The 25081-nt window shown below is 39.5% G+C and overlaps 1 long non-coding RNA gene across 1 annotated transcript in view; it reads right to left on the bottom strand.

The window, feature by feature from the left end:
• The window catches only part of LOC307191208, an 80953-nt gene extending 58586 nt beyond the window's left edge, over positions 1 to 22367 (bottom strand). The window contains exon 1 of the long non-coding RNA XR_013829638.1: positions 21958 to 22367. This is a non-coding gene — a long non-coding RNA (uncharacterized lncRNA). The remainder of the gene's footprint in view (positions 1 to 21957) is intronic.
• Between the last annotated feature and the right edge of the window lie 2714 nt (positions 22368 to 25081).

Below are 25081 nucleotides of genomic sequence, written 5' to 3' on the forward strand. Positions count from 1 at the left end.
AGCTTGCGGTTCTCTCTTCCTACACATGTGGTAGGAATTGTCACCTACCCCAGAGCCATATTTTATACCTGAACAAGCCTTTGTCCAAACATGTAGTGTTTCCTTGCTAGGACACATCTGGCCTGTTCCTTGAACTGGAGCTCTGAGATTAGCTGGCCAGATTCCAACAGAGAAGGCCTTTTATCTTTCTCACGGTGACAGGCAGCATTTGGAAGCCCCAGAGATGAGGTTCAGGAAGGATGCTGATGTTACTGTGGACCGTGTTGCTGCTGTTATCTAACGGACTCATCTTCCTAGAGTGCCATGGCGTTCATCACATTGTCAAGACCCCTGCAGCAGTCTCTACCGCTTGTCACTTCTAGTCTGTCTCTCAGCTGTCTCCAAGAGCCCTCCACCAAATTGCCACCCCGTGTTGCCCACCACTTCTGTCATCTTTTTAACCTGACACGTCCTTTCCAGCAGAGATGGCCAGGTTCTTAACCCACCCCCTATTCACAGTGGACAATTTTTTTTTTTTTTTTTTTTTTTGGCCGTGCCGTGCAGCATGTGGGATCTTAGTTCCCTGACCAGGGATCGAACGCTGCAATGCAAGCGGGGAGTCTTAACCACTGGACCGCCAGAGAAGTCCCTCACAGTGGACTTCATTTGGGGAGAGCACCATCCTAGTGGTCCTCCATCACGTGACCCTTCATCAACACAGTGGCCCCGGGAGCAGCTCTAGGAACAGGAACAGGCAACACATATTTGGGAGACAGATAACTGGGTTTGCACCCTGCCTCTGGGGAAGGCATTTAACTTCATAGAATCTCCATTTTCTTACCTGCAAATGGGCATGATTACACCTGTCCTGCCTGCCTACCTCCCAGATCAGTGGTAAGGGTCAAAAGATCTGGCTGGGAGAGTGCTTTAAGGGTTTCAGCAGTGGATTCTCTAACAAGAGAACTGAATCAGATGAGATCATAGGCTGAAATTGCAATTCATAGACTGGAGGTCTCATCTTCTTTATTTTTTTTTCATCTTCACTAAGTACGAGGGACATGATGAATTAGTGCAAGTTATCAAGTTAGTTGGTTATCCATTGTCCACACTTAGAATCTCCCTAATGATGGCAGATGCCCTGAGAATGAGTCTCTGTCACCTCCCAGAAGCACATCCCTGGGTGGGAGAGTATGTTCTGATTATTACCCTAACCCTCTCCCAACACTTTCAGCCCCTTTCTCATCTTTTTTTTTTTAAAAAAAGAGAAATATAGTCACTACCCACTGTAACGGAGGACTTCTTGGAACTGAAGACACCATGTCCCTGTATTCACATCTCTTTCCATTGTGGGGTGTGGAAGAGCTACGGATTAGGGAAGAATTTTGACACCCTGATGTAACACAGGAAGCATGGCAAAGCGAGTGAGCACCAGACTGGAAATCAGGATCCCTGACACCCACCCCGGCTCTGCCACTCACTAAACCTTCCCTCACACAAGTCACTGTCTTTGCTGTTCCTCAGTTGCAGCTTCTAGAACGTGAGGGGGTTGACTAGAGAATCTCTAAGGTCCCTTCAAGCCAGGATATTCTGTGATCTAGATAAATGCTGCTTATTAGCAATGCAGTAATTGCATTGTTGCATATCATCTTTATGAAACTGTATCTGTCGCAACATTTTCATATACTGCACATCTTTTTGGTAACAGAAAAAAAATCACAAGTCTCCGATTGGTAGAAGGAAGCCTCAAGGAATATATCCACAAAAAAAAAAGCCTTCTTCAGGCCTGTAGAGTGACTGAATCAGGGCCCTAATTATGAATGACTGGCTCAGCCTCGAAGCATCATCCTTTCTTCACGTTTACGTAATAACATAATGCTACCTTGGACCCCTGCCCATCTCTCTCTCTCTCTCTCTCTCTCTCTCTCCCCCCTCCCCCCCCACCTTCCCTCCCTCCCTCCCTCCTCCTCTCTTTCTGCCAGAAAAGAGAGAAATCTTAGGAATTTTGCTATTTTGGAGCTTGAAAAATCCCTTTGTATGATCCTTTCACACCGCCACCAATACATAGAGCAATACCGAGCCTAGATCTAATTTTTATTTTTTTTAAAAAAGAATGTTCTTCAAAGCAACTTTTCTTTCAAACATATATATTCAACTGGTCATTCCCACCACCTTCTTGTGCACCTCTAATTTTTTGTGGGACAGATTTATACACTCCAGATGCTGAGCTGGAGCTGCTATAATTCCACCTGCCACATCTGGCTCTTTGGCACACCAGGCCAGAAGCTTCAAAGTTGCATCTCTGTGCTGTACATGGTTAGACTGCTGGCTGCTGCTTTATCTCCTTGGATGTAATTTTCCTTTGATTCACCTATAATTCTGAGGAATTGATGCATTTGTATCCATTTTGAATAAGGTTCTATACAAATGCTTCATTTGATCTCTGAGCAGACCCTTTCATTTCCTCTTATGTGGCCTCGCCTTTAATTCAAGCGAGAGCCTTAGAGCAACTCGGAGCCACTCTGCCTGATTCTTTGCACAAGCAGTTTTGTTTGTCCCAAGTCCTCTGCTTCTTGTTCTTGGAGGGAAAAAGAAAGTGATGGAGAGAGAGGAGCCATTCGTGCTCCTGCATTTGAGAAGGGAAGGGACAGACAGTAGGGTCAGTGATTTCTATTCCACCCCTTTCTCATACAGGTGCTGCCTTAATATTTACACTCCCTATTTTTTCAAGCAACCAGCTTGGTTTGGGGGGATAGACTATGAAATATGAAGTGTTACTGCAAAGCATCATTCCTCAAAGTGTGTTCCATAGAAAATTCATCAGTTACACATCTTGAAAAATCCCCTGCCGAGATCACAGCATCCATTAACATACTAAATGTTCTGATAAGTCCTGCGGCATAGGGGAATGTACACATTTGACCTTCTCAAGCACTGTTCTCCAAATTCATTAGAACATAAACCCTTTTTTCATGCAACACCCATTACCCTCCCATCAGAGCCCAGTCCACGGATGCTGCTGTGAAGGAATGTTCTCCATTCCCCTTAATGAGTGCTCCAGCACTGACATAGCCCAGTGGCTCCTGCAGTCATGTTGGGAAGCTAGACCTTTACCCCGCAACGATGATGTCATTGTTCAAAACAACTGGGGTCAAAAGAGGGAGTGTTTCTGAAATAGAACCAATTTTCCTAAGCTTCTCAAACACCAGCAGAAATAAACCCCCCACACCTGGCTCCAAATATCAGAAGAATTCCAGAATAATATCTCCAGAAGAAATATCATTTAAATAAAGTTAAGTAAGGAACAAGGGTGTGGTATCCTACCATATTTACTTGGGGGAAATTTTATTTGAGTGCCTAAATTCTGGTTAATTTACCTCAAAGCTTGTGCCCATCTTTTTACTTACACATCCAATGGTCAATATATAGATATGATTAGCAGATTCAGTTACACACAAGATACCACAAGGGTCCATGCCATTTAGTACTTTTCCAATCTGCCAAGAACCGTTAATAACTGAGTAGTACACATTAATCACTTTCTCTTTCTAGTGAGTGAACCCAAATGACCACCAGCATCCATATGTGTATGAAGTTTGTTTCTCTTCCTTCCATAAGCAGAAATAATACGGAAAATAAAGAAGTTTTCAGATTAAGATGAATTTATATTTCGGCTCACTACTCTTAACAATATAATGTAGAGTTGCCAGGACAGACTTTTAAAGTAACTTTATAAATTACGTGTCTTTTTCTGAAATCATTGAGGGTCTGAGGGGAGCTTAAATGTTTTAGTTATTCATTACTGCATTTTATTTGAAAAAATATGCACTGTATTCTGTAAATTTCGGGGTTTTAAGGACTACAGATCTCTATCCCCCACAATTTTTGAGCTATTCTTCTGATTTGCAATTGGTATTTATCTGATTTGTCATTGGTTCATCTCATAATATTTTTCTATTTCTTCCACAAACCAAATCAAATTAGTAGACCTTGAGATCACTTGAAGTACCAAGAATATGTCAGAAGAAATTTTTGCATTGAACTACATGACCTATGATATTTGTTCTAACACATAGATCAGATTCATCTCCAGTCAAACCTCTGAATAGTTTTTACAAAGCAATAATGATAACTGAAGTTTTCAAGATCAATTTTCTATTTACACCATGAACTCCAGCAAGACATAAATTCACAAAGCCCTAACTCTTATATAAGGAGTTGGAAGGCAAGAATTCTACCATCAAACTAACAATGCAGATGCGGCATATGTTATAACAACTATCCAAAAGTTAAAACCTTCACAAACTATGGATAAACATGGCAATGTACCTGATATGTACTTTGTGGTTTACAAAATACAAGTCAGACTGCCTTGGTTCAAATCACATCGCCACCATTTACTAGCTGTGTGGCCTTGGGCAAGTTACTAACCTTTCTATGCCTCAATTCCCTCATCTATAAAGTGGGGACAATAATAGTACTACCTCATAGGGTCATTGCAATGCTTAAAGAGGTAATAAATAGCACACAGTCGGCATAAAAGGTATTTGTTGTTGTTGCTGCTGCTATCATCATCATCATCATCACTACCATCATCATCATCGTCATCATTATCATCACCTCAGGTGATTTTCAAAACAACCCTAAGAGACAAGTGGGTAAGATATCATAAACCTACATATGGGGAAAATGAGTTTTAGGGAAGTTTAGTGATTTGCTCGAGATGACACAGCTGGTAAGAGGCAAAGTACTCTCAAAAATGGTCCTTCTGACCAAGGGCACCTCTATTACCTGCAAGGTCTGGGACAAGTGAAGGCCCACTTACCATAAATCTAAATATTGAAACGTTATAAGTCAAGCTAACAAACTTAAATGCAATATGTTCTAGCCTCCTACCTTGACAAACATTTCTTCATAACAACAACATTGAAAGGCGTGTGTAAAGTTAAAATTTATACACACACACACAAAACTAGTTTAAATATCAAATACCAAATTACTATTGAGCATGTCTAGATCGAGGAGCCAGAAATATTTGGGTTAGTAATAAAGATATATATTGCATACATTATTTATATTCCTTCATAAAATTTATTTTTCTTACCATCATTTCAGCAAAATCACAAATTAATTGCTAAATCAATATTTTCACATAATTTATGTTCTATTTTTAGTAATACCAAATTAGATAACTTTTCTTAAGCCATTGTTATTCTTAAATCATTTTTTAAATTAATTTCAATTTGGAAAAACTTTGCAGTAGTAAGTGGAATTGTCAGTAAAAAATGCTTGAAGTGATACTTAGATTCAGAAATGCACTATGAATTTTTACATATTACATGTAAACATTATAATGGAGTCATATATGAGAATTATCTTCATTGCAGAACATATTATGAAATACCTTAAGTTTATCATATAAATTGTTATCACTCATATTGCAATTTTCATCATTCCATAGAGTAGTATCTGAAGTGATACATTGTTTCTTAGGTTTTTTCAAATTTTCCATGTTTGGAAATTTAAAGAAAAAAACATTTTGATATATTGCTCAATTTATGCAAGTCATTTTTCAATTGAAACTATATCTTGTTTCTTCTTTTCCATAGTCCTGCAAAGGTTTTCCTTTCCTTGTTCTTTTTCCCCTATTTTTAAGTTGAAATGTCACTTTTGTTGCATATATCCCATGTAGTTTCAATAAAGAAAAATTACTTCCTCCATAATTTAAAGTATATTTTTAGTCATTTAAAAATGAAATAGCCAAATGTATCTATTTGAGTGTTTTGTAAACTTTTATGACAGTTAACAGCAATTTATAACTTATACCAAATAACCATACATACTAAAAATTCAAAATTAATTTCATTCCTACCAAAGTCTACAATTTGCTTTTCATTTGAGGATTTTCTATTGTTTTGTTCAATTCTTCTAGTGAATCTCATATCCTGTCTAAAATAAATCTAATTACTTTAACAGCATTTGGTTAGCATTCCCATTGTGAGTCTAAGAGTAGATCTCAGGCAAAATTTTATATTTTCTACCAAGATGTTTCATCTTCAGACGGATCTAGAAAATGTAATAGTACGTAATCTCGGGCTTCCCTGCTGGCGCAGTGGTTGAGAGTCCACCTGCCGATGCAGGGGACACGGGTTCGTGCCCCGGTCCGGGAAGATCCCACATGCCGCGGAGCGGCTGCGCCCATGAGCCATGGCCGCTGAGCCTGCGCGTCCGGAACCTGTGCTCCGCAACGGGAGAGGCCACAACAGTGAGAGGCCCGCGTACGGCAAAAAAAAAAAAAATAGTACATAATCTCAGAAGTGTTCCAAAGAATGTCATTGTCATCAGCTGAGGTCATGTCTCCTAGTAACAAAATGTAAGCAACAGGACAGAATGCATTTGGATTATCAGGAATACTGGCTTGTATACCTTTTTCTAGAAAACCATGTTAGTTCCATTATAATGGGCTTCCCCTTGACAACCTTTTAAATTAGTACCTAACATTAAAAGACGTTTTCTCTAAAAGCAAACCCTCCTACAATTTGGTGGGAATGTAAGTTGGTGCAGCAGCCACTATGGAAAACAGTATGAAGGGTTCTCAGAAAACTAAAAATAGAATTACCATATGACCCAGCAATCTCACTCCTGGGCATATACCCAGACAAAACTAATTCAAAAAGATACATGCACCCCTATGTTCATAGCAGCACTATTTACAGTAGCCAAGACATGGAAACAACCGAAATGTCCATCAACAGATGAATGGATAAAAAAGATATGGTACAATGGAATACTACTCAGCCATAAAAAAGAGTGAAATAATGCCATCTGCAGCAACATGGATGGAACTAGGGATTATCATACTAAGTGAAGTAAGTCAGAAAGATAACGATAAATATCATATGTTATCACTTATATGTGAATTTAAAATATGACACAAATGAACCTACCTACTAAACAGAAACATACTCACAGACATAGAGAACAGACTTGTGGTTACCAAGCGGGGTGGGGGGAGGGATGGAGTGGGAGGTTGGGGTTAGCAGATGCAAACTATTATATATAGGATGGATAAACAACAAGGTCCTACTGTATAGCACAGGGAACTATATATTCAATGTCCTGTGATAAACCATAATGGAAAAGAATATGAAAAAGAATGTATGTATATGAATAACTGAATCACTTTGCTGTACAGCAGAAATTAACACAACATTGTAAATCAACTATACTTTTATAAAAAAATAACAAGATGCTCCAATTGAAACACGGAGGCGAAAAAGATGTTTTCTCCAGTTCTTCAATTAAATTTGTATTTCAGATATAAAATCAATGAAATTTTCATTTCTTTTTATTTCCTTGTTTTGTTCCTTTGGTAGCTCAACAATTACATGTAATAAATGTAAGATTTCAACATGATTTCGGTTTCTTGCACAATCTAGTTGATTTGCATAATATTTTCTTTTTCTGTTTAATGTATGACTTCTCATTTTATAATCTCTGGTAGTAGTCAGTTTTTGCTACAACAACAAACAACCCCCCAATCTCAGTCCCTTGAAAGAATAAACACGTACTTTTTGCTCACAGAGGTCTGACATAAGGCTGTGACCATGCTGGGCCTCTCTAAGGTCATAATCTCATTACGAATTCTCCATTCGAGACAGTGACAATTTGTTTCATATATATGCTTTTTGTATTCATATACATAATTGGCATTAGGTTCCTTAGTGTTAAGAGCAGGCAGGACAGGCTAGATCCTGACGGGGATGGAGGACAAACTCCAGAGACTGAAGAAGTGCCTGTCACAAGCATACGTACTTGAGTTTCTATACTTCTCTCCTCATGCACCAGCTGCCAACATTGTGCAGGCTGGCACCAGCCATAAACTGTACTTCTCTACAATGTAAACCTGAGTGGCTGTTAAATATCCGGGTTAACAGCAGCTATCTGGATTAGGGCAACAAGATTAATTCCAGACCTGTCCCTGAGGGGATCCAACCTCCTACTAAAGGTTTTCAGTGAGGACCAGAGTGCAGGGGGGAAGCCTATAGTGAAGGAGAGGGAAACAGAGACACAGAGAGTGAGTGGGTGAGTGCACCCAGAGAAACACAGAGAACGTTCAGGGATAAGAGGAGGACTTGAGTATCCTCAGGGTTCTAGAGAGGACATAGTTTTAAGAAGGTTGATCAGCACTGAGAAATTTCACCTTGAGTTAAAGGATAATGAAGGATATTGGGTCAGATTAGCAGAAGTCTATTGTCAAATTTGAATATTTTCCTAAGAGATAGAACATATTCATAACCATTTCCATGTTCACTAATTTCTAAATCTGTGATGGTGGACATGACAAGCAAATGTTGCCATTTATTGGAGAGGATGAGGCAAGATCAAAAGCCTGGAAAGGGACTTCCCTGGTGGCGCTGTGGTTAAGAATCCACCTGCCAATGCAGGGGACACAGGTTCAAGCCCTGGTCTGGGAAGATCCCACTTGCTGCAGAGCAGCTAAGCCCATGCACCACAGCTACTGAGCCTGCATGCCACAACTACCGAAGCCCACGCGCCTACAGCCCGTGCTCCACAACAAGAGAAGCCACCGCAATGAGAAGTCAGCGCACCACAACAAAGAGTAGGCCCCGCTTGCCGCAACTAGAGAAAGCCCATGCTCAGCAATGAAGACCCTATGCAGCTCCCCACCAAAATAAATAAATAAATATGTAAATAAAAAAAAAGAAAAGCCTGGAAAGAGGGCCCTGCTTGGCTGTTCTCTGTCCTGAAGGCCGTGGTGGCCAAAGGATGACATGAGAGGTCTGTGAACATGGACATGGCCAAAGGGCCCAGGAGACAACAAAAGCAGAGGTGGAGAGACTAGAGTGTTAAAACACACTTGGCCTACCTCACAGCCTCAGGCCAAGGAACATCCTAAAAGGCTTTATCTTTTAGTTATGTTGCAGGTGATTTAAGCAAGGCATAGCTAAAACATAGACGTTCTCAAAATACGTTATATCTGATTTCTGCTGTTCCCATTCTTCTCTGCTAGGAAAGTTTTGATATAAATAACCTAAAACACTTCACAGAGATAGAGAAGTGATGATCATTATATTCTCTCACTGGCCCTCACAGATTCAAAGCCTCTTCACAATTGCCATACAGCAAGCAGTTGACCCAGAAATACAAAGACTGACTTGCTAAACCATCATTACCCTTATTTGAGGAAAACCTTGCCAAATATTAAACCAAGAGTGAAACCTGTGTCTCACAATTCACTCCATGGTCAAACAGCCTTACCAGGTGGAACTTGTGTTATAGCATATGAGGTCTAAAAGGTATCTTATGGATAGTGTGACCATATAATTTATCATCCAGACCAAAACAACTTTGAGAGTAAAGGGGGAGTGCTATTCATTACCACAGGACAATGGACATAAACCAGGATGATCCCAAGCAAACCAGGACGGTTCCCTGGAGGCATGAACGTTAATCTCCAGAGATGGTCTCCCTTCCATAGTCTATGCCCATGCTGCTTCTCCTATTGAGAGATGGAAACTATTTCCCCTCCCCTTGAATCCTGGGCTAGCCTTGTGACTTTCTTTAACCAATAGAATGCAGTGGAAGTAATGCTATTTGCAGGCCCAGCTTAAGTTTGGCAGCCACTGCTGTTGCTCTCTTGGAACTCAGCAGCCATGCCATAAAGAAGCCCAGGCCCCAGAGGATGCAAGCATGTGAGTGATTCCCAGATAAGACCATGTGGAGCAGAAGAATCACCCTGCTAAACTAGAGAGTCATTAGAAATAAGAAATTATTGCTTTAATATATTAACTTTTGGGATGGTTTGTTATGCAGAAATAGATAACTGGTCACTCTCCTTATAGGTAATATGGTTCACCATCCCACACACAATACTGCTTAAAATAGTATTAGCCCATAAGAACTCCACATTCAATTTCAGCACAATTTGACACTTCTTACAGAGGTGAAACCAAAATGATCTGAAAACATAGGTTACAGAAGCCAGATATATAAGTCATGTGAACCTGAACACAGTCAGCTACATTTAGAAAGTGATCCTCAATGATTTCTCTGGAGTTTAAAAGAGAGACATGCTAATGTTTTCATTGACCTCTCTTTCTACTCATTTTTTCTTTTCCAATATCTTGATCAAATGTTTCTGGTAACTAGAATACCTTTAGATCTTCAGGTATCTGCAAACTTGGTATCTTAGTGGTTAGGTAGTTTGAAAAGTCAGATAAATCTCTCTTTTCCAGAGCTCTTTGAAATTCTCAGCGGCAAAGTTCTGAAAAACTTGCCCATTCAGCCACACAGCATGTTAGTCCTGCTGGATGGTCATGACATTCAATAAGATGATTGTGACAGGGAAGAAATGGGGAACAGAACAGCCTCTGCTGAGACAGGAGATGCAGAGACTCCTACCTGTCTGATGCTTCCGGAAACAGCCAATAAAACAAAACTCTGAAAATCCATGGTAAGCTTTATGAATCCAAGTCTCCCCTTCAGAAGAATGGAGTTTTGTCTGGGAGGTGATAGCATTCAGAGACAAACTAGGTTATAATGCAAGTTCAAATCACTTCTGCAAGACTCTAAACAAAGCAAAGTACCAATACGTGGTCTGACAAGGGAGAAAGACAAGTATGATCTAGTAAAAAGTCTTCATGTAAGAATATTTTTAATAAATAATACCTTGGTTGTTTGCTCTAAAGGAAATTTTCAAGTAGAAGTCATTTGAGTAATGGCTTTAATGAGTAGATAAACATAATTTGAAATTATCAGAGAGAATGGGTGCTTCTACCTGATCAACAAATCCTTAACAAATACAACAAAAGTAAACTTGAACACAGACATTTTGCTATTATCAGAATTTTTAAGTTAGGGCTGCCTGACTTATTCCAGTTAATACTATTTGAGCCAGCTAGTCTAAAACAGTGAATAACAACAACACTATAGAGAGGTAGCGGTAGTGATTCCTAATGCAATCTACATATCGTCAGTGACCATCAAAATGGCGTCATTGTCTTAAACTCTTTGGGAAGAAGCACTTCAGGATGCATGTTTGATCTACAAAGCAAATATCTACAGCATTATTTTTTTCAACCAGCCACCTTAATATTTCTATGTTGCCTATTAAGAAGCTATGAATCTACAGTATTGAAAGGTAATCTGGTAATCCCACCTATTATGTATGTTCCCATTCCTTCCTATTATTATCTTTTCACTTAGTGCTTGTCTGTAAACTCAGGTATTTGATCTTCTTTGGCCAGTGAGCCCTTAATAATTTGCACAGTCACTTTATTCAGATTATAAGGCATTTCATTCATATGACCTCTAAGTCCTGTAGTCTACAAGACCAATGTGAATTGCCCTGTGATGTGGTTAGGAAAAAGAGCATGGGCTCTGGACACTCACAGCCCTTGGCTTGAATGTGCAGTCTGTCATGTGCCAAATGTGTGATCTTGAGTTTATAAAAAAGAACAAAACAGATTTCCTCCTGGGGGAATTTTATGGACTGCAGTGCAAGGAAGGGGTACCAAAGGAGATCATAGCAATCAAACTGCGTAGAGGAGTTAGAGATAAGCGTTCAGGGACAATGAGGCAGCTAGAATGTATAGAGCAGAATACCAAAGAGGAGGGAACAATTCAGAAAAAGAGCTAAAGGTATCTACATAGGAGACCTCTTGAATCTGCTCCTGGAGAATATACTACTTATACATAGGGTGAAAATCCACAAGGCCAGGTGAAGAAAAACTTGGAAAATGTAAAGTTTTGCTTGGAAAGTTTTCAGATTTCAAACACTGCTGGAAGAATTTTAAGTTCTGGCCAGCAAAATGGAGAGACCTTGTTGAAGATTTAGTTCATTCAAGATTTTGTATAGATTTTAGAAATGTCTCACCTAGTAGGAGACCTAAATTTGCCTTAGAGTAAAAACTACTCTAGACCAGCCCTTTAAAAATTTAAAAATAAACTCCAAAAAAATCAAGGTGATCCTCAGTTAACTTAATTGTCAGACCAGAATCCTATGCTATTTAAAGAGAGACAATGAAAATCAGACTTCCAACAGCATAAGATTAAACAGTGTCCAGCACTCAATCAATAATACAAGAAATACTAACAAGCAAGAAACTGTGATTGATAACAGGAGGAAAACAAGTTGATAGAAATAGATGCAGAAATGACAGAGATAATGTAATTAGTAAAAAGGAACAATAAAACAGCTTTTATAAATATGCCCAAGAACTTAAAGAAATATATATAATAAGGAGATAAATGGAAGATTAGAAAAAAAATGAAATGAAACTTCTCTCACTGAAATATACATCTGAAATGAAAATTCACTGGGTGGAGTTGTCAGTAGATTGGATAGTGAAGAATAAAGTCAGTGAACTTTAGGACAGAGAAATATAAACTACCCAAAATAAAACCTAGAAAAAAAAATTACAAAAAACAAAACAAAACAGAGTTTCAGTGACTGTGAAACTACATCAAGTAGTGTAACATATGTGTAACTAAAGTGCCAGGGAAGAGCACAAAAATATCTGAAGAAATAATGATCAGAATTTTCAACATACCCCAAGGAAGAGAAGCAAAATTACATCAAGGTATAACATAATCAAATGGGAAAAAAAGAAAAAAAAAAGACACTGAAAAAGAGAAAATGTTATAAAGGAGTCAGTGAAGCTTTCCCTGGTGGTGCAGTGGTTAAGAATCCACCTGCCAATTCATGGGACACGGGTTCGAGCCCTGGTCCAGGAAGATTCCACATGCCACATGGGATCCCACAACTACTGAGCCCGTGTGCCACAACTATGAAGCCCGCATGCCTAGAGCCCATGCTCCTCAACAAGAGAAGCCACGGCAAAGAGAAACATGCACACCGCAACGAAGAATAGCCCCCACTCACCACAACTAGAGAAAAACCCGTGCACAGCAATGAAGGCCCTATGCAGCCAAAAATAAAATTAATTAATTAAAAAAAAAGAAGTCAATGCAAAAAGACACATCACAAACTGAGAAACAAAAATTAAAATGACTGCACACTTCATAACAAGACAATGAAAACTAGAAGACAATGTAATGACATTTTTAACATGCAGAAAGAAAAACACCTGTTAATCTAAAATTCTATATACATTGAAAAAAAACATCAGAAATTAACGTGAAATAAAGAGTTTACAAAAGGAAGCACTTCAGAATGGTGGAACAGAGTGCTGAAAATAAGTATGTGAGTACATATAAAATACTTTTTTCATATTTTAATTTCATTACAACATAAATGACTGCTCATAACAAAAACAAATTGTGGGATTTATAACATATGTATAAATAAAATGAATGTCAAAATAGTACAAAGAAAGAAAGAATGAAACAGAAGTATATTTTGTAATGTTCTTACATTATGCATGAAATGGTAAGATAGTATTTGAAGGTAGACAGTGATAAGTTAAATTACATAGGGCAACCCTTAAAGCAATCATAAAAACAAAAATGAAGAGGTGTAGCTAATAAGCCAATGATGGAGATTAAATGGAATATTCAAAAGTAGTCAATTTTTTGAAAAGAGGTAAGAAAAGAGGAAATAAAAGAGAGCTAAACTGACAAACAGGAAACAAATAGTAAGATGGTATATTAAAATACAACTATATCAATAATTACATTAAATATAAATGACCTACATATTACAAATAAAATGCTGAGATAAATCAGTCTGAATAAAAAGTCAGGACCCAAGTATATGCTGCTTGCAAGTAACATATGTTAGATACAAAGACACAAATAGGTAAAAAATTAAGAGTGAAAAAACTACATACCAAGAATAAACCTATCAGAATAACTTGGAGTAGCTATATTAATATTACACAAAATATACCTCTGGGGCTTCCCTGGTGGCGCAGTGGTTGAGAGTCCACCTGCCAATGCAGGGGACACAGGTTCGTGCCCCGGTCCGGGAGGATCCCACATGCCGTGGAGCGGCTAGGCCCGTGAGCCATGGCCGCTGAGCCTGCATGTCCAGAGCCTGTGCTCCGCAACAGGAGAGGCCACACAGTGAGAGGCCCGCATACCACACACACACACACACACACACACACACACACACACAAAATATATATATATATATATACCTCTGGACAAAAAATATGCCTGGGATGAAAAATGTCATTTTATAATAATAACCATCTTATGTATTTTTATGTACTCACTAAGAATACATAAATATCTTAAATATATATGCACCCAATCAAGTTTCAAGCTTCATTAAAGCAAAAGCTGACAGAACTGAAAGGAGAAGACAAATCCATATCTATAGTTGATTTCAACACTCCTCTCATTGATTGACAGAGAGACAGAAAAACCAATAAAGATATAGATTACTTAAACAACACTATTAACTAAATTCATATAATTTAAATGTACTGAATGCTTTACTAAGAGCAGCAGAATACAAATTCTTTTCAAGCGTATGTTGACCATTGATTCAGTTAGACCATGTGCTGAATCATAAAACTCGATGACTTTAAAGGGATTTATCTCTTGTCACAATAAAATCAAGCTATAAATCAATAACAAAGAGCTATTTGGAAAATATTCAAATATTTGGAAATTAAAAAATGTACCTTTAAATGCCAATGGGTCAAAAAAGAAATCACATAAGAAGTTAGAAAATAATTTGGAATAAATGAAAATGATAATGCAACACATCCAAATTTCTAAGATGTAACTAAGGCAATGTTTAGAGAAAAACATATAGTTGCACATGCATATATTGGAAAAGAAAAACAGTCTAAAATCAATTATCTAACTTTCTACTATAAGAAGTTAGCCAAAGAAGAATGCACTAAACCCAAAGGAAGTAGAAAGAAGAAAAAATAAAGGTAAGAATGAAAATCAATAAACTAGCACAGGCAAACAATACAGGAAATCAATAAACCCAAAAGTTGGTTCTATGAAAAGATTAATAAAATTATTAAACTCTGACCAGACTTATTGAAAAAAGAGAAATGATACAAATGGAGGAAACATGATTAAAAATCACGGACACATTAAATGGACAATAATAGAATATTATAAACAACTTTATGCCAACAAATTATAAAACTTAGATGAAATGCACAAGTTTCTTGAATAAGAATTACCAAAACTGACATCAGAAGAAATAGACTCCTAAATAGTTCTATATAAATAAAATACATTGAATTAATAATTAAAACCTTCCACACAAAGTAAATTTTGGACCCAGTTTGTTTCTCTGGTGAATTCTACCAAGCATTTAAGAAACAAATATCAATCCTACACAAACTCTTAAAGAAAATGAAGAAGGAAGAAACACTTCCCAACTCATTTTGTGAAAACTTGCTATAACACCAAAAACAAACATGACAAAAAAACTGCAGACCAATATCTCTCATTTACAGAAATACAAAAGTCCTTAACAAAATATTAGCAAAAAGAATCTAACAATATATAAAATATATTGTACATTTGACAAAGTTGAGGTCATGCCAGGATTGCTAACTCGATATACGATTCAAAGACGAATCAATGAAATTCACCACATTAATAGACTAAAAAGAAAAAGGCAAGTAATCTTATTGAGATGCAATAAAAATATCTGACAAAATTCAACATCCATTTATAATTTAAAATAAATATCAGGAAATGAGAAATAGAAGAAACTTCTTAACTTGAGATAATGGATATCTTCAGAAAATCTGAAGCTAATATCCTATGTCATAGTAGAAGACTGAATGCTTCCTGTATAAGATTGGGAACAAGGCAAGGCTGCCCACTCCCACAAATACTCAACTTTGTACTGGAGTCCCTAGCCAGAGCAATAAAGCAAGTAAAAAAAAAAAAACCCATAATTGTGTTCATTTAAAAATTCTAAGAAATCTTCAAAAATGGTACTTGAAACAATAAGACAAATTTCACATGGTCACAGAATACAAGGTCAATGCACAAAAATCAATTTGTTTCTACATACGAGCAACAAACAAATGCAAAAGGAAATTTAAAAATCAATGCCATTACAATCACGTCAAAAACATGAACTACTCAGGGATATGTTTAACAAAGGTGCACAAGAGCCATACACTGAAAACTAGAAAACAGTCTGACAGAAATTTTTAAATCCCTAAATAACTGAAAAGATATACCATATTCATGGACTGGAAAACTCAGTGTTATTGTATTAGTTTACTAGGGCTTCCATCACAAAGTACAACAAACTGGTTGACTTACACAACAAAAATTTATTGTCTCACAGATCTGGTAATCAAGCTGTCAGCAGGGTTAGTTCCTTCTTAGGACTGTGAGGAAGTATCTGTTTCATGCCTCTCCTCTAGCTTCTGCTGCTTTGCTGGCAATCTTTGTCATTCCTTGACTTTTAGAAGCATCACCCCAATTTCTGCCCTCTTCACATGGCATTCTTCCTTTATATGTGTCTCTGTGTTCAAATTTCTACCTTTTTATAAGGACACCAGTCAAATTGATTTAGGGGCCTGCCTTTCTCTAGTATCACCTCATCTTAACTAATTAAATCTGCAATTTTCCTTTTTCCAAATAAGATCACAACCTGAGGTTATGAGTGTTAGGATTTCAAGATATGAATTTTGGAGGGACACAATTCAATCCATAACAAATATTGAGATATCAATTATCCTCAAATCGATCTGTATAGTCAACACCATCCAATTAAAATCCCAGAAGGCTTTTTTTTTTATTAACAAGCTGAATCTAAAATTAATATGAAAATGCAATGAACCTAGACTATTCAATGCATTCTGATTAGGAGATTTATACTACCTGACTTTAATACTTAATATAAAGTTTAAATAATAAAAACCAACATAGGCAAAATTAATTCTACTGTCAAGTGAGGCTCATAGTAACTTAGGGCTTCAAGAATATCAATTTCATCTGGATCCAACCAGATTCCATGTTTCAGGATCCTTCTCTTTACTAATTAATGCCCTAACTTTCACTCAAGTAATTTGGTGAGATACAAACTCAACTGTCTTTGTAATTCAGCAAACCACCCAATTAAATTTGTGTTTGATTTTCAGCACTATCTGGCTTTAATTACAACAAATAAGAGTCTCTCTTAGGGCTGTCATGGGAACTCTCTGATTCTCAGACCATGACCTGAGCTGAGAGTTATTGGATCTGAGCCTGACATTTCCTCCTTGTTGTCACTTAAGTGCACTCAGAAAAATTCATTCCATACCACAGTTGTTAGTCGTCATTTTTGCCATAATGGTCAACTGCAGCCACTTGGGCTCCCAAAGCATGTGCTTCTGTTGGCATTTCATCACAATCAACCACAGATGACAGCTTAAGGATGAGATCATTGCATGATGTAGATTGCTATCATCCCATTTCCCATCGTCAAGGAAGATCAGCCTTGCACTCAAACCCAAGGAAATGACCAGGCCAAACCCAAGATCCTATATTGCCGGTTTATCTTCTGAGACCACTCCTGGTACCAATTCTGTATCAATCAGGGGTCCAATCAAGAAATAGAAAACCTCACTGTGATTTGAACAGGAAAAGTTTAATATAAAAAAATTATTAACTATTACTGAGAATTGGAGTAACGAGGCAGCGGCTAGTAAAAATAAAGAGAAATTTAAAGAATATAGGAATAGCAGATATAAAGAGCAGCCCTTAGCCCCCCCACCCCCACCCAGGGCTGATATAGTGCCCAAGGAGGAGTCCCTGCTCATAGCTGAGATTCAGATCTTTTAGAATGGGCATGTTTGTGGCTCATTGAGTGGCAGAGAAGTCACTGTGGTGTTACACGGATGGAACTTGCTAGAAATCTATCTTCTAGAGTGCCAGGAGATGTCCATGGGGAGGTGTTTCATTAGAGGCACATCACTACAAAACTGTCCAAAGGAGTTTCTAAGAGAAACTGTTGGCCTCTTAGTGTCACTGGTCACCATGCACTGCAGGAGCCAGGCAGTAAAGAAGTTGTGAGTACTGCAGAAGCCTGGTGCTGGAGAAAGTGCCCATCCTGTAGATATGGGGCACTTAGGAGGTACATATGCTGCAGATATACAGTGCTAGACAAGTTGAAAGAACTACAAGAGCCTGCCTGGAGAGCAAGTACAGGGGAGCCAGGAAGCAAAATCCTTCCTGCCTGCAAAGTCTTTCCTGTGTCCTCTACTAGTAAAACGTAACACTGTGCCAGCTGGCAAAGGAGAAATATTTTAAGGGCCTATCTCCCCTTTTTTTGCAGAGCACACAATGAAGGGTGAAGCTGGAGCTAAGAATCAAGAAACTGATAACTGACACAATGTTTTAAGATGACAGAGAAAGTCAGTGTGGCTATATAGCATAGTAAGAAAGCCAAATGACATTAAATGATGTTAGAGAAGTTGAGTAGGGGAACAGATCATGTAGATCCTTATAGGACATATTATTAATTGTTATTTTAAGTACAATATTAAGGTATTAAAGAATTTTAAGCAGGAGCATGACTTGATTTACATCTTAAGGAAATTCCTATGACTGAGTGGAGAAAGGATTCAAGGAGAAATAAGTGAATGCAAGGAGTCTAGTTAAGCTACTGCAGAAGTCTAAATGATACATGAGGGTGGTTTGGATGAGAGTGGTGGCAAAAAAGATAAGTGAAGAGGACAGATTCAACACTATTTTAAAAGTTTAAAAGGTATAACATTTCTAAGAATCTGCCTGCCAATGCAGCAGACACGGGTTCAAGCCCTGGTCTGGGAAGATCCCACATGCCGTGGATCACCTAAGCCCATGCTCCACAACTACTAAGCCTAGGCTCTAGAGCCTGCGAGCCACACTACTGAGCCCACGTGCCACAACTACTGAAGCCCGTGTGCCTAGAGCCTGTGCTCCACAACAAGAGAAGCCACGACAATGGGAAGCCTGCACACCACAACAAAGAGTAGCCCCCACTTGCCGCAACTAAAGAAAGCCTGCACAGCAACGAAGACCCAACGCAGCCAAAAGTAAAAATTAAATTTTTTTTAAAAAATGTACAACATTTTGATTGATCAGATATGCAGTTCAGGGAGATGTAAAAAAACATGACTCCTAGGTTTCTAGTATGAATAACTGGGTGAGAAAGGAGCCATTATCTGAAGTGGGTGAAGACTAGAAGATGAATAGCTTAAATCTAAGATGTTCAAAGGGAAATGGCAAATAAGCAAATAAATATACAAGCCAAAAGAATAAAGAAAGAGCAGAAAATAAAATTTAGGAGTCATCCACATGGAAATGGAATTAAGTGCAGAAAATAGATGAATTCACCTAGAAAGAGAAGACAGGATGATTAAGTCCTGTCACACCCTGAAATCTGGAAATAGAGCAGAGGAGAAGTAGATAGAAATTAACAGACATGAAAGATAAAATGAAAAGGTTTTGCATACATCTAATTAGATTTCCAGAGGAAAACATGCAGACAATGTGAGAGAGAAAATAACAGTATCTGCTTATTTTCCAGACTTGATGATAGATTTGAATCTTCAGATCTCAACAAATCTCCAGCAAAAATAAGAAGAAATCCTCAACTAGAGATACCATGATAAAACATCAAACACAAAAATAAATTCTTAAAAATAACCACAGAGAAAGGACAGACTACTCACAAGGGAATGGTAATTAGATTGATCATACACTTTTTGACAGCAGCAATGGAAATCAGAATCAATGGAACAATATATTACACAATGCTGAAGGAAAATAATCATTGAGGTATAACTGTAGATTCAGCTAAATCATTATTTAGGAGAAAAATAAAGACATTTTTAGAAAAACAAAAGTAAATACATAAAAATATCAAAGAAAATTCTTCAAAGGAAAAATAATTGCGTAACTAATGCTGCCAAATATAAAACAATAATTAAAACACTGGGTAATGGCACAAGATTAAGAACACGTAAATAGAACAGTAAATAGCACCAGAAATAGACCCAAATACATAGAGGACTGTAAGTTCTATTTTTTTAAATTTTAATGAATATATCCCATTATGTTCTAATGAGTGGCTTTTTTAAAATTAATTTATTTATTTTTGGCTACATTGGGTCTTCATTGCTGCACGTTGGCTTTCTCTAGTTGTGGTGAGCGGGGGTTACTCTTCATTGCAATGCATGGGTTTCTCACTGCAGGGGCTTCTCTTGTTGTGAAGCACGGGCTCTAGGCACACGGGCTTCAGTAGTTGCAGTGCATGGGCTCAGTAGCTGTGGCTCGTGGGCTCTAGAGCGCAGGCTCCATAGTTGTGGAGCACAGGTTTAGCTGCTCCATGGCATGTGGGATCTTCCCAGACCAGGGATGGAACTCACGTCCCCTGCATTGGCAAGCAGATTCTTAACCACTGTGCCACCAGGGAAGTCCCGAGGACTGTAATTTCTAATGAAGTTAGCCATGACATTCAGTGGTTAAATGATAAATTATTTGATAAAGTTAACAAGACAACTGGATTGACATCTTAAAAAGGAATTAAGTTATTTGAGTTATATCACCAAGATGACAAGATAGGAGACTCCTGACTTTCTCTTCTCTCACAGATGCACAGAATAGACAGCTATACATGGATCCAGCCCCTTTGAAAGAAATCCAGAAACTGGTTGGGCAACTTCTACACATCAGGCAGCTGAGAAAATACCAACATCAAAAAGAGTGGGAGGGACTTCCCTGGTGGCACAGTGGTTAAGAATCTGCCTGCCAATGCAGGGGACACGGGTTCGAGCCCTGGTCTGGGAAGATCCCACATGCTGTGGAGCAGCTAAGCCCGTGCGCCACAACTACTGAGCCTGCGCTCTAGAACCAGCAAGCCACAACTAGAGAAAGCCCATGCGCAGCAACAAAGACCCAACACAGCCAAAAATAAATAAATAAAATAATTTTTTTAAAAAAAAAAAGAATGGGAAAGGCCAAGAAACATTCTCGTCATAAACCCCATCTCTGTCACAGCACCTTATAATCTGGACAGAACTTCCAAATCCAATCTTCTCCCTCAGTCAGGTTGGAACTTCCAAATCCCAACTTCTCCCTGAGGAGCAAAGAGCTTGGGACACACAATTAGAACTCCTACCTTTAAGGTTGCCACCCAAGCAGTGGGCCCCAAATCACCCAGCTTTGAGAGCCAGTGAAGATTGTGTTCACGAGTCCCATGGGGACAGAGCAAACAAAGATGCAGTTTTTAAACAGATAAGGGAGAACTTCCCACAGCTCCCCGCCCCCCAGGTGCAGTGAAGAGGAAGCAGACAAAAATGCCCATCTCCCAGCTTCTCCCTGGAAGGGGTTTAACTGTATGTTTTTCCAGCTGCTGCCTGAGGGTACAGCTTCTAATCAGACTGCATCTGAGAGCTGACTGGAATACTCCCATGAACCTAAAAGACTCAGTGGGCACTGACTACCTTCTCCCCCCAGCTTGCTTCAACAATAAAACCAAGTGACCAGCTTCTCCCTGAAAGGAGGTTGTCCACACATGTGGTGCCCTAACTTTTGCAGCTGCCACCTGAGGGATGGACCCTCAGTCACCTAGCTCTGATAGCCAATGGAGCTGGGCATTCATGAGTCTCACAGGACCATATTAAACAAAGAAGCAGGCTTCCGGGAAGATGGCGGAAGAGTAAGATGCGGAGATCACCTTCCTCCTCACAGATACACCAGAAATACATCTACACGTGGAACAACTCCTACAGAACACCTACTGAACGCTGGCAGAAGACCTCAGACCTCCCAAAAGGCAAGAAACTCCCCCACGTACCTGGGTAGGGCAAAAGAAAAAACAGAGACAAAATAAAAGGGACGGTACCTGCACCACTGGGAGGGAGCCGTGAAGGAGGAAAGGTTTTCACACACTAGAAGCCCTTTCGCGGGCGGAGACGGGGTGGCGGAGGGGGAAAGCTTCGGGGCCGCGGAGGAGAGCACGGTAACAGGGGTGCGGAGGGCAAAGCGGAGAGATTCCCGCACAGAGGATCAGGGCCGACCGGCACTCACCAGCTCGAGAGGCTTGTCTGCTCACTCGCCAGGGCGGGCGGGGCCTGGAGTTGAGGCTCGGGCTTCGGTCGGAGCGCCGGGAGAGGACTGGCGGCGTGAACACAGCCTGCAGGGGGTTAGTGCGCCACGGCTAGCCGGGAGGGAGTCCGGGGAAAAGTCTGGACCTGCCGAAGAGGCAAGAGACTTTTTCTTCCCTCTTTGTTTCCTGGTGCGCGAGGAGAGGGGATTAAGAGTGCTGCTTAAAGGCGCTCCAGAGACGGGCGCGGACCCCAGAGACGGGCATGAGACGCTAAGGCTGCTGCTGCCGCCACCAAGAAGCCTGTGTGCGAGCACAGGTCACTAGCCACACCCCGCTTCTGGGGAGCCTGTGCAGCCCGCCACTGCCAGGGTCCCGGGATCCAGGGACAACTCTCCCGGGAGAACGCACGGCGCGCCTCACGCTGCTGCAACGTCACGCCGGAGGCCGCAGGCTCGCCCCGCCCTCCGTGCCCCTCCCTCCCCCACGGCCTGAGTGAGCCAGAGTGCCCGACTCAGCGGCTCCTTTAACCCCGTCCTGTCTGAGAGAAGAACAAACGCCCTCCGGCGACCTACACGCAGAGGCGGGGCCAAATCCAAAGCTGAACCCCTGGGAGCTGTGAGAACAAAGAAGAGAAAGGGAAATCTCTCCCAGCAGCCTCAGAAGCAGCGGATTAAAGCTCCACAATCAACTTGATGTACCCTGCATCTGTGGAATACATGAATAGAAAACGAATTGAGGAGGTGGACTTTGAGAGCAAGATTTATGGTTTTTTCCCCTTTTCCTCTTTTTGTGAGTGTGTATGTGTATGCTTCTGTGTGAGATTTTGTCTGTGTAGCTTTGCTTCCAACATTTGTCCTAGGGTTCTATCCGTCCGGTTTTTATTTTGTTTCTTTTGTTTTTTTCTTAATAATTTCTTTTAATAACTTTATTATATTTTATCTTACTTTATTTTATTTTACTTTATCTTCTTTCTTTTTTCCTTCCTTCCCTCCTTCCTTCCTTCCTCCCTCTCTCCCTCCCTCCTTTCTTTCTTTCTTTCTTTCTACTTCTAATAATTCTTTCTTTCTACTTTTTCTGCCTTTTATTCTGAGCCGTGTGGATGAAAGGCTCTTGGTGCTACAGCCAGGAGTCAGTGCTGTGCCTCTGAGGTGGGAGGGCCAACTTCAGGACACTGGTCCACAAGAGACCTCCCAGCTCCACATAATATCAAACGGCGAAAATCTCCCAGAGATCTCCATCTCAACGCCAGCACCCAGCTTCACTCAACAACCAGCAAGCTACAGTGCTGGACAACCTATGCCAAACAACTAGCAAGACAGGAACACAACCCCACACATTAGCAGAGAGGCTGCCTAAAATCATAATAAGGTCACAGACACCCCAAAACACACCACCAGACGTGGACCTGCCCACCAGAAAGACAAGATCCAGCCTCATCCACCAGAACACAGGCACTAGTCCCCTCCACCAGGAAGCCTACACAACGCACTGAACCAACCTTAGCCACTGGGGACAGACACCAAAAACAATGGGAACTACGAACGTGCAGCCTGCAAAAAGGAGACCCCAAAAACAGTAAGATAAGCAAAATGAGAAGACAGAAAAACACACAGCAGATGAAGGACCAAGATGAAAACCCACCAGACCTAACAAATGAAGAGAAAATAGGCAGTCTACCTGAAAAAGAATTCAGAATAATGATAGTAAAGATGATCCAAAATCTTGGAAATACAATGGTCAAAATGCAAGAAACATTTAACAAGGACCTAGAAGAACTAAAGATGAAACAAACAACGATGAACAACACAATAAATGAAATTAAAAATACTCTAGAAGGGATCAATAACAGAATAACTGAGGCAGAAGAACGGATAAGTGACCTGGAAGAGAAAATAGTGGAAATAACTATTGCAGAGCAGAATAAAGAAAAAAGAATGAAAAGAACTGAAGACAGTCTCAGAGACCTCTGGGACAACATTAAACGCACCAACATTCGAATTATAGGGGTTCCAGAAGAAGAAGAGAAAAAGAAAGGGACTGAGAAAATATTTGATGGGATTATAGTTGAAAACTTCCCTAATATGGGAAAGGAAATATTTAACCAAGTCCAGAAAGCAAAGAGAGTCCCATACAGGATAAATCCAAGGAGAAATACGAAGACACATATTAATCAAACTGTCAAAAATTAAATACAAAGAAAACATATTAAAAGCAGCAAGGGATAAACAACAAATAATACACAAGGGAATCCCCATAAAGTTAACAGCTGATCTTTCAGCAGAAACTCTGCAAGCCAGAAGGGACTGGCAGGACATATTTAAAGTGATAAAGGAGAAAAACCTGCAACCAAGATTACTCTACCCAGCAAGGATCTCACTCAGATTTGATGGAGAAATTAAAACCTTTACAGACAAGCAAAAGCTGAGAGAGTTCAGCACCACCAAACCAGCTTTACAACTGCTAAAGAAACTTCTCTAGGCAAGAAACACAAGAGAAGGAAAAGACCTACAACAATGAACCCAAAACAATTAAGAAATGGGAATAGAAACATACATATCGATAATTACCTTAAATGTAAATGGACTAATTGCTCCCACCAAAAGACACAGATTGGCTGAATGGATACAAAAACAAGACCCATATATTTGCTGTCTACAAGAGACCCACTTCAGACCTAGAGACACATACAGACAAAGTAAGGGGATGGAAAAAGATATTTCATGCAAATGGAAACCAAAAGAAAGCTGGGGTACCAATTCTCATATCAGACAAAATAGACTTTAAAATAAAGACTATTAGAAGAGACAAAGAAGGACACTACATAATGATCAAGGGATCAATCCAAGAAGAAGATATAACAATTGTAAATATTTATGCACCCAACATAGGAGCACCTCAATACATAAGACAAATACTAACAGCCATAAAAGGGGAAATCGACAGTAACACATTCATAGTAGGGGGCTTTAACACCCCACTTTCACCAATGGACAGATCATCCAAAATGAAAATAAATAAGGAAACACAAGCTTTAAATGATACATTAAACAAGATGGATTTAATTGATATTTATAGGACATTCCATCCAAAAACAACAGAATACAC

The sequence above is a fragment of the Stenella coeruleoalba genome (genome assembly GCF_951394435.1).
Source record: "Stenella coeruleoalba genome assembly, chromosome: 1".
Lineage (NCBI taxonomy): Eukaryota > Metazoa > Chordata > Mammalia > Artiodactyla > Delphinidae > Stenella > Stenella coeruleoalba.